Source organism: Pyrus communis, chromosome 6 (assembly GCF_041283825.1).
Source record: "Pyrus communis isolate YQ-2024b chromosome 6, ASM4128382v1, whole genome shotgun sequence".
NCBI classification, from domain to species: Eukaryota; Viridiplantae; Streptophyta; class Magnoliopsida; order Rosales; family Rosaceae; genus Pyrus; species Pyrus communis.
In genome coordinates, this window is record NC_142570.1 from 10,132,741 (window position 1) to 10,148,670 (window position 15,930).

Here is a 15,930-nt window from a genome sequence, read left to right on the forward strand (position 1 = left end):
AGTGGTTGTAGTTACCATGATTGATTCATACATTAACTGCAATTACCACAGTTGATTTAGTCATAGAAGAAAACATCGATGAGAACAACACTTTTTTTAGGTAAACGATAGCGATTTAAATGTTAAAAATCGATACAAATATTAAAGAGAACATTTTGAATAACATTTAAGTAGTCCCCAATTCAAAGAAACTTCAGGAAAACATAATAGACCAACTTGGTCAAACTAGTTGCCACCGTACTAGTAGAGTTGAGGGCGAGACATGCTCCAGAAAAGGAATGCATCCAAGTTTTAAAATCATCCACCTCCAAGCTTAGAAGATTTAAGATTGCACCCCAAATCCAAGTGAACTTCATGCCTAATGAAAAAGTCAAGCACTTCTCGAATTGACATTTGAGACTTTCTACACACAAAAACTAATATAATGAACATGAGGATACTCTTTGACAGTCAGCAATGCTGACACGAACAAATGTCCATACTGTCACGTCCCGCCCCAAATTATTTGCTTTATTTCAAGAAATAATAATATTAGTAATAGGCCCAAACTAAACTCCTGTTTAGTTTGCTACTATTTCTTTCATCTTACTTCTAAATCTTCAACCGATTTAATTCCTATAAAATTAACCATGCTTTTAGTTACCATAACAATTAATTAAGTTAACAACTTAATTCCCCAAATTATTCTATCAAGCAACCTCTAATTCAAAGATTAATTCTCGAATATTTAATCTTACTAGTATTATGGCTGCATCTAACGTCTCGTTAGACTGCCTACGTACCCTAAACAGAGATTAAGTCATTCGTAGTTCACAAATTCCAATTCAATTAAACTTTGATATTTCTACACATAACTAACAATCACCATCTAGCTTTAAAACAAGTGTACTACATTAAATGATTAATAAATTTAATTCCAGAACAACAAAATTAGCCTGAAAATACGGCGTTGGCTCCCTGGCCACGCGCCGCCGCCGGTGGCGGTCGGCCGCCCCGATTCGCCTGAAAATATTAACTATCTCCAAAAATTACCAAATTTTACAAGAAAGTAGATCTCAGTAAGAGGAGCAACTTTTATACCTGAGGCTAAGCCCAATTTGGCTGGGAAACACCTCAAATCGGCCACAAACCGCCGGAAACCCTTGAATTTGGGTGTGTTCAATTCGACTTCAAAGTAACTCAGACGCCCCTAAACTTGTTTGGGATTTGTTCCACACCTCAAAGGGAGTCTAATGGTGGTAGTAATTTGATGGAAACATTTCAAAATTTGGGGAATCCCGAGCAATGACCGTCGCACCCCCCCGGTGCATTTTTCCTAATTTCAAGGCCAAATCTATTATTTTTGGGATGTACGAGGAAGAGGGAACGATTGGGTTTGAAATAAGGATCAATTTGACACCCTTCATGTCGTCTAAGGTGGCCGGAATCAAAAGATCCAACCGGATCGGGTCGTGGGTATAACCGGGTCGAAGGATTCCCTCATTCTCCCCTCTCTCCTTTCCTCTCCTTCCTCTCTACCACACACCCCCCCCCCCCACCCCAATTGGCCATCCCCCCTTGATTCCTTCCCCCTTCTCTCCTTTCTATGCTTTTCTTTCAATCCCAACCATCCATTTTTATTTCTTCCTTTCATCTCAGCCACATATGTGACATGTCACATGGCTCCAGATTTTCTGGAGCCTTCTAAAGATGTTTAAAATTACCAATTTATCCCCGACTTTAAACATTAATAACTTCTTCGTTAAAACACCGTTTCACGAACGGTTTGCACGTACGCGTTCGTGAGATCGAGCTCTATTCAAAAATATAAATTTTGACCTCGAAAGGTGTACATATTTTAAATAATCAATGTCCAAACTTTAAACCTTGTAACTAGTTTAATTTAAAAGTAAACTTTTATGAATTAATATAAATTCCCAATTCTTTTCGCATATTCATAATTATGAATATCCAATTCATATATATAAATTTTCCAGGGTATTACACATACCAACATAATTTTTTTGCTCAACACTAACAAGGCTACTAGAAACAGCGAAGTAAACTCAGGAGAAGTCGATAACAGTCGACACAAAACTAAAATACTCAAACTCATAAGTAAATAGACCATTGAAACATTTATTGACAAAAATACTAAAACAAAAAGTAGATCTGCAACAATCCATGAAAAGAGGATGGGGGAAAACGAGAAGAGGAACACGGGCTGCTACCAGCCTCAAGCCGGATTAAGGGGTTGCTGGCTATGAATTCCATAGATCTAGGGTTTTGATAGGGGAAGGAGAGAGCAGCTAGGGTCCAGTATTATGATTTGAATATGTAACTTACACAACAATCAAAATTGCTCCTTTTTTATTACGATTCAAGATCATACATGTAAAAAAAAAAAGATCAAATTAAGATCGTTTAGTCATCTATATGTATCAAATAAATAGACAATTTTAATATCGTGATTTCATATATATATTTTTTTACTAGTATACATAGAATATGAGTGTGCTACGTTTTAGATTGTTTGAGGCCATCATTGTTCACATGAACGGTTTCCATCCAAATAGAAAAAAGTTAAAGCACATTTGTGTTACAGAATTCTAAAAATGGAAGTTGAAGCAGGGCCAATACGGAGGTCTAAAAGATATGAATATGATAACCTAATAATGGGGGTATAAACAGAACTCACAGTGCGCACATATAGAAAGCATTCCAATTTTTTCATTGTGATTTGTGGCTGAGATTCATCCTCTTCTCCCTCCCTATCGAGAAAGTTGGTTCACTTCATCCCCCACCTTGTTTATAGACCTGAGAATGGAGAGAACCCTAAATCACTGGCGGTATTATAATTGCACATGGTAGTCAGTGGTGAAGGCAGGATATGTCAGGGGGAGGGGCGAACTTAAAATGTCCAAGGTTAAAAAAAATGGCACATTCAAATCCTTTTATATAGTAATGTCTTCCATAATTTATTAAAACAAATAAAAGCGTGCAAGGATTTAAGCATTGTTTTTTCTTGTAGTATCGTTTTATTACGTAACAGTATAGTGGAAAAAAACTCTTTGACTCTCAGACTATACTAATATAACTAACAATTAATCAAACCAACAATTCAATTAATTAATACTAATAATCACTACAAATTATTTAATAAATAAAAATTCAATTCGACTAATCAATATGAATAATAATATAACTTATTCAGTAATTCAATTAATCAACCAATAATCAATAACCATATTAATGTATTACCCTATGATTCAATACTAATTAAAAAAAATCGTATTAAATAGTTAATTAGGATTTGAAAAATAAAAAATTTACCTAAAATTGTGAAGGATGACGTGGCGGCTGGATGGCGACTGAAATGGAAGCTGGCATGGAGGTTGGAATGGAAGGGCCAGCGGAACGGGTTGGCTTTTGGTGATTGCTGGGAATTGGGGCTCTGATGGAAAATGGGGTAATGGTTAATGGGGACGCTGCACAGCAGCAAAGGCCAGAAACCAAACCCTGCTGCAGTAAAACAGGTTGGTTTGGGTGTCCTCCAATATTTTATTATTATTTTGTTTTAATAAAGCGGTAAAACGGTATCGCTTTGCTTAAATAAATATTATTTTTTTATGAATCAAACCAGCGCGGGGGATGCTGCACAGCAGAAAAGGTCAGAAACCACCATATTTTCCAGTTTCCGGCTAAAACAAGGGGACGTTCCTGGGCTTGTTTTCCGGAGAGTGGAGGGGCGGTGGCCCCCCTCGCCCCTATGTAGCTACGTCATTGATGGTAGTAAGTAGTGCACTACTTCCTCCATTTGCTTGAAAAATGTTAAGGGTAATCGCTCATATGTAAGTGCATGACTCACACGCGTTGTGAGCTTCTAATCAAATGTATGCAAGCTTGGAAGTCACCTACTTTCGCATGAATGACTGATCGAAGCACAACTTCTATTTGATTATGTGATTGCTAAAACTAAGAATTTGATACATTGTATATATTTAGTCAATGTTTTTTTTTTCTTTCAAATATTGATTTTGAGATTATAGAATATCAACAGTAGTATTTGACAAAAAAGATTAATAAAATATTCTCTACAAAAAAAAAAAAAAAAAAAAAAATCAAATATTGATAATGTACCAAATTTTATAAATTATTTTGTCAAATAATGTAAATTAATATTTCAATATCAAACACTCTTTTCTTCTCTCATAATTCCTTGTATTCATACCATGTAAAGTGAAAATTCTATATTATACAATGTATAGGATGCAACATTACGTTGCGTGACTGAATTTTAACAGTCTCAATCTAACAATTCAAACACAGTTGCATTCCATCTTAAGATTGAATGTGAGGGATAGGGTATCCCAAAATGAAAGTGGTAGTGCTTGGTGGGGCACTAAAACAAATGGGTTACATGAGACCCACTATGGTTTAAGGCCACCAATTGGAAAACTAAAACGAAAAGAACTTGATCATGGGGATCTTTGGCTGATTTTGACGTTGTTGATTGGGATCCATAATTTTACAGGGAACTTTAACAAAAAACTTCCGGTACTATTTATTTTAACGAAAAATCATATTTTTATTCTAAAAAGTTAATTCTGGTACTATTTACTTACAACACATTTTTGTCATTTTCATTAAAACTCAAAATTTTCATATCTAGTATTGTAAGTATATGCACGCATTATCTACCCGTGACTTGATCAATGGCCAGCCCTTCACGGGCACTGCTTAAGTAGTGGTGGGAAGCAAAACTTAGCCAATCCCTCTTTTATGTAATCATAAATTATCTGCATATGCACCAACTTTTCTCTGTTCCTGGGCTTGATTGCAGCCAAAATCTTATTATCATTTTAATTTCTGAAATTCAAAATTCACTTTACTTTGTCTTCTGAAGTTCGATTTTGATCACAATTTACCATTTGAAACTTGAAAGTCATCTCAATAAAACTTAAAATTTGCTCAACATTGTCTTAGTTGTGTTAGTTTCTTATGTGGGTTTAATTTGCATGAGCCAGACTAATCAATTTCTTTTTACCTTTTTCACCTCTTCAATTTCTTTTAAACGTAATATTCTATGATTATTGAATGTTGACGGATAATGAAGATTTATAATCAAATTTATTGCACATGTGGCATAGTCTTATTGGGTATTAAGTCTCATATATGTTTTAGGAGGCGACCTATAAGTTTCGGGAAGAAGAGAGTCCACAAGTTAAAGTGGAATGAATTTTGAGTTTCAGAGAGTAAAGTGGTGACTTTTAAGTCACGGAGGTAAAGTGAAATTAAAATAGAGTTTGAGGGGGGCGTAACTGAAAATAAGCCTTTTATTTATGGGGTATTGTGATCTAATCAATGGCAGATCCAGAATTAACATCGGGTAGTCCCAATATAATTTTCTAAAATATTAGTCGAAAATAACATAAAACTATAATCTATTCATTAATAATTATGGTACAAACAACATTACAGACAACAATATTTGTCCATGACGAGGTTTCATATATTTTGAATGAAAAACCTTGATTTGTAGATGTAAAAGGTTTCATCAGTATACATCTCATCTTGAATATTAGGAGGATAATCTTTCATCGGATTTGAACTATCCAAGATTGAAGTGAAATTATCCAGAATAGATTTGTCCAAACTAATCGATGATGATTTTTGTGTCTAATATTGTTCCATATTTTTAATTTCTACATTTCAATTATAATATATATATATATATATATATATATATATATATATCAATGAAGTTAAAAAGAATTATATATGAACTAAGCAAGACATGATCAAATCAATTAAAAAAAAAAATCAGAAATTACATCCCAATAATCATAGCGTTAATTATAATCTATTTTAAATTCAAAATTTCTATATAAAAAAAAAACACATCAATTTTAATTTGGGAATTGAAGATTAAGTAGTTGTGGAGATAGGTGTACCAGGTGGTGGTGGTGAAGAGGAGTGAGGTGGACCAGTGGTGGTGGTCTGGTGGGGATCCGTGGGGGTTAGGGGTAAGTAAATAGTTGAAATTTGGGAATTAGGGCCTGTAAAGAACAATTTGGAATGAGTGATATTAAGTCTCGTGTTGAGAAAGAGACAGGAGAGCCTTACGTGGAGCTTGGTAAAGAGTTTGTTTTTATTTTTTTACTGACTTGGCTCAAACAATATTGTTAGGGTCAAGTCATTTTAAACAAAAAGACATCCTCCTCCTCCTCCTCCTCCTCACAGGCAATTCTTCTTCTTTTTCTTCATTAAAAAACATGCTGAATTAGCCTACACACCTCTGCTCCCTCCACCATCCGACTTGTTGCCCAAATCGTTGGGTGGTCCTCCAAGGTCTTCACATGCAATTCTTTTAGCTAAGAGGTCCCGGGTCCTTGAATGGATCCTCCCCTAGATCTAAGCCCAAAACTTAAAGTTGTTGGATTTAGTCCAGTTATCCTATTTTCAACTTTAATTAAATTTCTTGACTTTTGCACTTTTACTCAAATTTTAATTGAATATTTAAATATGAAAATCTGACCAATTTCATGAAGAAAATTTATATGTCATCATATATGATACTTATATCATAAGTTGATAAAATACATTTAACTTGTGATACATGTATCTACAAAAATAAATAATAATCTACCGATCATTCATGAAAATAGTACAAAAAAATTGCATCTCCCATACATTTATAAATCCATATCTCCCCCACACATTTATAAATTCATAGATTAGGTAGCACAGTTAACCTAGTGAGATAGAAGAAAAAATTGAGATACGAATTAGAAGGAAGAAAAAAGAGAAATAATATTTAATTCTAACATTTAATTCTAAAATTGAGTAAAAGATATAATTATTAGAACTTCTTATTTAAGTGTGATTGTGTAAATCCTAGATTAGATTTGATACTAGTTATTTTTCCCTATTAGGACTTGTATTCCTTGGAGGAGAAGGATTCTTCCCTCCCTTATTACTATAAATAAAGGCATTGTGTAGGGGGAATAACACATCCTCTACACAAGCCTACAAACACATCCATCTCTCTATTCTCTCTCTGTGCTGCCGACCTCTCTCTCTTTGTCAGATAAAACAAGCCATAATACGTTATCAGCACGCTCTATCGCTGCACTTAGGAATCTGACGTGTAAGTTTTCTGCATCAAGCTAGTTCATCAATATCATCACGCAATCAGGTTCTTTCAACAATGGTTTTTATCTCGATATTTCCCCGACTAAAACTAACCCAAAACACGGCCGCCAAAAGTGGCGGCGCTGGCCTCAACTCCGGCAACCTTACCCAACAATGTTAGGATATTCTTTGGTCCTTACCCGAGCCCATTTGGGCGTGGCTAACCTTTGGTCCAAACACCAGCCCTTTGGGCTTTGGTGTATTTTCAGCCCACTGGAGAGATTTGTTAATTTGGGCTCGCAAGCTTGCAACCCATAATCCGCCGCTTGCCCCAAAAGCGACACCATCCTATATGGCTATGGTGTCCTTGCGCCTGCATTGCACTAGATCTCAGCCCTGCACTGGTGCATCCGTGTCCCCGCATGCACGTGATCCCAGCCTATAACTGGTGCATTGGTGCATTTGCACCGTGCCGCATCTGATCAACGCCCTGTCTGGGCCTATGTTTTTTTTTTTTTTTTAACCCAGCGTCCTTGCTGCCCGTCTTCTGCCTTGGGCCTTCGGCCCAAATTTTTTATTTGGGCCTAATCAATCTATGCCTAACCCCTAGCCTAGTTTCTAGGTTTGGACCTCACGGTTTCAATTTACTTAGCCCACCCATGGACTTTTGGCCTATTATTTTTGGGCCTTGAGTTTAAATGCCTTTTTTTTTTTTTTAGGCCTTATGGGTTTTATAATTTTTCACTCGCACTTTAATTTGGCCCGAAGTTCAAATAATTAATTCAATTATAATTCTAGACATGAAAATCTATTTGCATATTTTCTTGTTGCATATTTTTGTATATATATTTTTGTTTGTCTGCAGGAACATATGAACTTGAAGTTCATATTTCTTTGGAAACCTGAAGTTTTCCTTGAAAACATCACCCATGAAACCCAAAGTTTTTTTCATGTAAATTTAAACCAATAAATGTTTATTAGAACCTGAATTTTCTACTCCTATGTGAACGGATTGATTTTTCTCCATTATACTAACCACATTCTTGTCCATTTATTTTGTGACAGGGACATGTCGAATTTGAACAAACTCGACTTCACCACTTTAAAGGTCTTTGGAAGAAACCACCTCAAGTGGGTCCAATAAAGAATTTACGTCTTGGTATTAAAGATGAGACGGACAACCCGGTTAGTGAAGCTAAGAAAGCCACTGCCATGATCTTCATCCGAAGACACATTCATGATGCACTGAAAACCGAGTACCTTGCTGAGGAAGATGCAAGAGCACTTTGGGTATTTTTGGCTGATCGCTTTGATCACCAAAAAGACATCTTCTTGCCTGAAGCAAGACATGACTAGCAGCATCTGCGCTTCCAAGACTTTAAGTTTATAAATGAATATAATTATGAAGTTTGTCGAATTCGATCATTTCTCAAGTTCTGTAATGAGAATTTGATCGAAGATGATCTCTTAGAGAAGACCTATTCGACCTTCTCTACTATTAATATTTTCCTGCAATAACAATATAGGGCTCAAAAGTTCACTAAGTTTTCATATTTGAGCTCTGTTTTACTTCTCGCTGAAAAGCAGAATCAGCTATTGATGAAAAATCATCAAGCTCGATGTACTGGGACGACTGCTATGCCTAAAACACACTATAGCACAAGCCAACACCCAAAACGCCAACATATGCGTGGTAGGGGCGGCCAGAAGCCACCCCGTCAAGGTCAACAGAGCCAAGGCCCATCCAAGGGAGGAAACTGAGCCTAGAAGTGCCCTAACCTCGCTCTCAAGGCCCCAAACTTCAAGTATAAGGGCAAAGCACCTAAAACTATAGATGCACACATGTGCTACCGCTGTGGTTCTAAGGACCATTGGTCCCATTTTTGCCGTGCTACCCGGTTGTAGCTAAATATCATTCTCATCGTAAGAAGTTTGAATCAAATTTTATGCAAGTGGATGAACTAGAGAGTACTAAGATGTTTCTGACTTTCAAGAGGCTATTACCCCTATGGAAGATTAAAATCTTAGACAAACACTTTTAATTAAATTTTAGGACAATGGGACCGAATTACACATAATGGCAGAACCCCTCTTTGATTTTGGTTTAAGTTTGAACAGTTTCCCTTTATGTTTGGATTATTTGTTGGTGATTTGTTTTTGGATATTAAGTTTTTTAATTACCATCCTTGAATACTTAAATTATTTTGAATGGATATTTTTTATTAGAATTTTTATGCATATGACCGATTCAAATTAATTTTTATTTTTAGGTATGACTAGTGGGAAAGTTAGTTGTCTGGCAGATAGTGCAACCACGCACATCGTTTTACATGTACGCATCTATTTCACTAACTTCATACCTAAGAATGCACCTCTGACAACCCTCTTAGGCCCAACCTGATCGAAGGATATGGTAAGACATGTATAATGTTGTCCAATGGTACAATCTTGACCATTGTTGAAGCACTTTATTCCCCAGGTTCCGGAAGAACGTTGATGAGTTTCAAGCACATTAGAGATAATAATTATCATGCTGAAACCTATGTAGAAAATGGAGTTGAATTTCTATACAACACTTCCTACAAATATGGCCAGAAGTGTATTCTAGAATAAATGGAGCGTATCCCTAGTGGTGTGTATACTACGACCATATACCCTATAGAAAGCCACTATATGGCTAGCCTACCTCTGGGGCCGCACACCAAATTCCCCTTTGGCATGATCGTTTGGGACACCCTGGATGAACAGTGATGAGCCGTATCCTTAAATCATCACATGGACATCCACTAACCCGAAGTTTAGGTTCGATTCAAGGAATTGCATGTCAAACCTACTCCATGATAAAGCTTATTATTAAGCCTTCTTATGACAAGATTTGGTCGAATCCTCCTACTTTTCTACAAAGAATTCAGGGGGACATTTATGGATCGATTCACCCTCCCTGCGGACCATTTAGATATTTTATGGTTTTGGTTGATGCTTTCACACATCACATGTGTTCTTGTTATCCACAAGGAACGCTGCATTATCCAAACTGTTGGCTTAGGTTATCAAGCTCAAGGCTCACCACCTTGACTATCCAATCAAATCTATTTGATTTGATAATGCTGGAAAATTCACATCTAAAACTTTTGATGACTATTGCATGTTGGTTGGGGTTGAAGTTGAACATCCAGTACCTCATGTTCACACCCAGAACGGCCTGGCAAAGACATTTATCAAGCGCTTACAAATGATTGCTCAATTGTTGGTCATACATACTAAGCTCCCGATCATTGCTTAGGGTCATGCAATATTGCACGCAACCATGTTGGTTCACCTGAGGCCTGTTGTGACTCAACCATATAACACCCTTTAGTTGGTTAGCAGATACGAACCTGACATATCGCATCTGCACATTTTTGGTTGTGCAATCTATCTGCCAATTTCGCCATCGTACGTACAAAAATAGGGCCTCAGCGAAAGATGGGAATCTTTGTCGGATATGATTCTCCTTCAATCATTCGTTACTTAGAACCTTTGACAGGCGATCTATTTACCGTTTGTTTCGTGAATTATCACTTCTATGAGATAATATTCTCGTTGTTATGAGGAGATAAGAACGTCAACATTTCTGAAGAACAATGCAAATTATCGTGGACGACTCCTACTTTGTCTTAATTAGATCCCCGTATCGCTCAATCTGAAACTGAAGTACAACACATATTAGATCTTCAGAACGTAGCTCAAAGCATGCCAGATGCTTTCACCGATTTAGCGCGATGACAAGATTGCATATTCTAGCTACGAATGTGCCTACAAAGATGGATGTACCAAATGTACGACAGACTTCCCTCCTGGAGGCCCAGAATGCCACTTTGGTCGATCCACGTACATTAGCAGCTAGCCTCTACCCCTACACAAAAGCGTGGCAGATCACTTGGTTTAAAGGATTCACATCCCTGGAAGAGGAAACCCATGACACAGGCTCCTCCTGAGCCTACCGTGAATCCGACTGTGGCCTACTTTTTCTATTCAATTCATGAGGAAATTCTAGATTTCATAAGTGTCCTTGAAGAGACGAATCTACCTTCCGAGAATCGTGAGATTTCAATCCATTATGCTAGCTTGGATGATGTTTGGTGTAGAAATGAGGTGATCATCGACGATGCATTAACATATACAGTAGCTACTGAGATTATGTTGAGCGATGACATTGAACCCCTTTCCGTTGATAAATGTCGACATAGAACTGATTGGTCAAATTGGAAACAAGCAATCTAAGTCGAACTTGATTTGCTCGCAAAACATAAGGTGTTTGGACCTGTAGCTCCTACTCCTCTACATGTGAACCTCGTTGGCTACAAGTAGGTTTTCGTTTAGAAGTGTAATAAGAATAATGAAATTATGCGTTACAAAGCTCGTCCTGTTATGCAAGGCTTTTCACAACGCCTCAACATTGACTACAACGATATGTAACGCCCCGCCCCCAAACATTTGTTTCAGAATATAATTTCCGTGATAGAACTCTTGTTTATTTAACTACCATTAATCACAATTCTTTATTTAAATTTATTAATCACTAACCAAATCTATAACCAAAATTTAATTACCAAAACATAAGATTTAATTTTACAATTAATCACCAAATTTCTTTTCTTTATTCAAATTCCCAACAAAAGATTAATCTCAATTATTTAAGGCTGCATCTAACCCTGTTAGACTGCCTACGTACGCTTGAGTGGGATCAAGCCTTTCGTAGTTCACCATTCAACCTTTTATCCATTTCCGAAAATACTCTAATAACGAAAATATTTAACATTAGTTTTCACAATAGAATCACACAAAATGGGTACCAATTAAGGATTTAAAATATCAAAATTTGCATGAAAAGATAGCGTCGGCCCACTGGCCATGTGCCGCCGTGGGTGGCGGTCGATTGCCTTGACTCATCGGAAAATTTAACTATTTCCAAAAATTACCAAATTTTTGCAGGAATGTACAACTCAAGGAGAGAAACATTTTTCATACATGGGACGAGGTCCAATTCGGCCGGGAAAAGCCCCAATTTCACTCAAACCCGCTAGAAACCCTAGAAATGGGTGGCTTCGATCCGTCACCTTTGGTGCTCCACCGTCCCAACCAATGCCTGGGTTTTGTTCCTGAGGTTGAGGGGAGTCTGTTCATGGTGGTGGTGGTGGATGTTTTATTCAGGTTTGGTGGATTGCCACCACGAACTCCGTCGCACCACCCCCTCCCATGTGCGGTTTCACAATTTCTAAGGCCAAATTCTATCAAAATTTGGGGTGGAATAGGTAGAGAAAAGGCCGTGGAGTTTTTTCCCATGGGTTGTTTGACATGGTTCGTCAAAAAACTGACAAAAACAGCCGAAGAAGGCGAAAGGAACCGAGTCGGGTCGCTGGGTTTAGGTGATCTGGTGTTCCCTTCTTATCTCCCTCTCCCTCCCGATTCTCCCCTCCTATTGGTCTACCCCCTCTCTCATTTTCTCTTCTGCAACCTTCTCTTCCTCATAACCACACACGTGGCATCATCCCATTGCTCCAGATTTTCTGGAGCCTTCCAAATTAATGGTAAAATGCCTATTTTGCCCTCCACTTCAATCGTTAATAACTTCTTCGTTATAATTTCGTTTCACGAACGGTTTTCACCCACACGCTCGTGAGATCGAACTCTATCCAAGTATGCCAAGAAAAACAATAAAATATGCGAGGATAAATATGTCCTCGTAAATTTCAATTTAGCCAATTAGGGCATTTTTGTCATTTCACTTATAAAATAAAACTTTAAAATTTCTCAATTCAATATTCATAACTATAAATCAATTTATTTTCGATTTTCTCCACGTATTCATAATTATGAATATCTAATTCATGTATTTAAATTTTCAAGGTATTACATTCGATCCCATTAAAATAAATCTCGTCCCTGAGATTTCAATCATCAAATAATTGAAAGGAAATTAGAACTCATCCCACCCTTTCATTTATAGTGAATAAAATCATATGATTTTATTCAACTTCAAAATAAATAGATCAACGAAGAATCATCATGATTCACACACATTTTCTTAGATTTTGAACCACATTCATTGGTAAAAATACCAGAACATCTAGCCACAATCACTATATAAAAAATTTTGATTTAAAGCCAATCCGCATTACCGTTAACATTGAACAAAATCAAAACCTCATTCTGTGATTTCCTTCATATCCGCAAATAAACTAAATTACCCGTAGTAAATATAAAATCCTTTTAAATCTTTCTTTTTTAAATTACTTCTAAGTGTAGCCACATATCACATAAATTAGCGACTCACACTTCTAGAGCATCATTCACATTTCATTAGCCAAAGGAGAGAATTTATATATATGTCACAACTCTATTGGCCAACAAAACTAAACCTTATTAATCACATAGCCATGAGAATATGTGCTCTTCATTGGTTCTGTTTGCAATATTAAATTCAATCAAATTTGTAATTACAAGCTTTCCTCATCAATTCTTTTCATCAAACCCAAAAAAAAAAAAAAAAAAAAAAAAACACAATTGGGAAATCATTTATATTAAACGAACTCAAAATCTCATTCCATAATTTTATTCATATCCACCAATAATAAATGAAGAAATCTTCATGGTCTTTCGACCATTCCAATTATAATGGACAAACCATAACCTCCGTTTATAATTTCATTCTCGTTCAATAAATCATCATGACTTTCATAAATATTAAAATTTCCAACCATTATTATCATTGGCCATAATATTTTAAAATTTCTAGCCATAATTAGCATTGACAAATCAATGATTTTATCACCTTTTTCTTTTATCCCAATCAGTAACTAGTAGACTGGAAAAGATCGTAATATACCTGGCCAATACACATCACACTTTTTTTATCACTTCAACAATTCATTCTCACAACACACACATGAAGCTTCTCCTTGGAAACACTGGGTCTTTGTCCCCATTCCACCATTCCTCCACATTCCATGGTCTTTTCACTCGAATCAACATCCACGGTCCTTTTCAACCTCCACGGGTCTTTTTCCACCATTTTCCACATCCACGGGACTTTATCGCCCAATTCAACATCCACGGGCCTTTTTTGCCCAATTCAACATTTCTCAATTGCATAGGTACAATATGACTTTTCCCATCTACTTGTCATGATTTCACAATCACCTTATCGTTCAAACTTTTCATAACACATAACATAATATAAATCCAATCCAAGATTAATATGAGACTTTAGTCAAACGCTCATATTCAAAGCTATACATAAAATATGACATTTTTAAAATTTCCTACTCCAACTCAGTTCAATTTACTTCATAATGATTCACAATATAGGCATTGCACATAAATTCATCATTAGTCAAAGAACTTATGAAATAGTGTAATGTCAATACAATTCACAATTCTCTTCCACAACTATCAATAATATCGCATATTGTAAAGTAGGATCATTTGCTCTGATACCATTTGTAAAGCCCCGCCCCAAAACATTTGTTTCGGAATATAATTTCCTTGATAGGCCAAATTAAACTCTTTTTTATTTAACTACCATTAATCACAATTCTTTATTTAAATTTATTAACCACTAACCAAATCTATAACCAAAATTTAATTACCAAAACATAAGATTTAATTTTACAATTAATCACCAAATTTATTTTCTTTATTCAAATTCTCAACAAAAGATTAATCTCAATTATTTAAGGTTGCATCTAACCCTGTTAGACTGCCTACGTACCCTTAAGCGGGATCAAGCCTTTCGTAGTTCACCATTCAACCTTTTATCCATTTCCGAAAATACTCTAATAACGGAAATATTTAACATTAGTTTTCACAATTGAATCACACCAAATGGGTACCAATTACGGATTTAAAATATCAAAATCTGCATGAAAATACAGCGTCGGCCCACTAGCCACGCGCCCCCGCAGGTGGCGGTCGACCGCCCCAACTCGCTGAAAAATTTAACTATTTCCAAAAATTACCAAATTTTGCAGGAATGTACAACTCAAGGAGAGGAACATTTTTTTATACTTGGGCTAAGGTCCAATTCGGCTAGGAAAAGCCCCAATTTCACTCAAACCCACCGGAAACCCTAGAAATAGGTGGCTTCAATCTATCCACTTCGGTGCTCCGCCACCCAGACCAATGCCTAGGCTTTGTTCCTAAGATTGAAGGAAGTGCATTCATGGTAGTGGTGGTGGAAGTTTTATTTAGGTTTAGTGGATCGCCACCACGAACTCGATCATACCCCTCTCCAGGTGCGGTTTCACAATTTATAAGGCCAAATTCCATAAAATTTTAGGGTAGAATGGGTAAAGAGAAGGCCATGAAGTGTTTTCCCAAGGGTTGTTTGACGTGGTTCGCTAGAAAAATCGACGAAAACTGCCAAAGAAGGTGAAAGGAACCGGGTCAGGTCGCTGGGTTTAGGTGATCCGGTGTTCCCTCGTTCTCTCCCATTCTATTGGTCCACCCTCTCCCTCATTTTCTCTCTTGTAATATTCTCTTCCTCACAGCCACACATGTGGCATCATCCCATTGCTCCAGATTTTCTGGAGTCTTCCAAATTAATGGTAAAATGCCTATTTTGCCTTCCACTTCAATCGTTAATAACTTTTTCGTTATAATTCCGCTTCACAAACGGTTTTCGCACACACGCTCATGAGATCGAACTCTATCCAAGTATACCAAGAAAAATATATAATATGTGAGGATAAAAGACGTCCTCGTATAGTTCAATTTAGCCAACTAGGGCATTTTCATCATTTCACTTATAAAATTCCAGGAAATAAAACTTTAAAA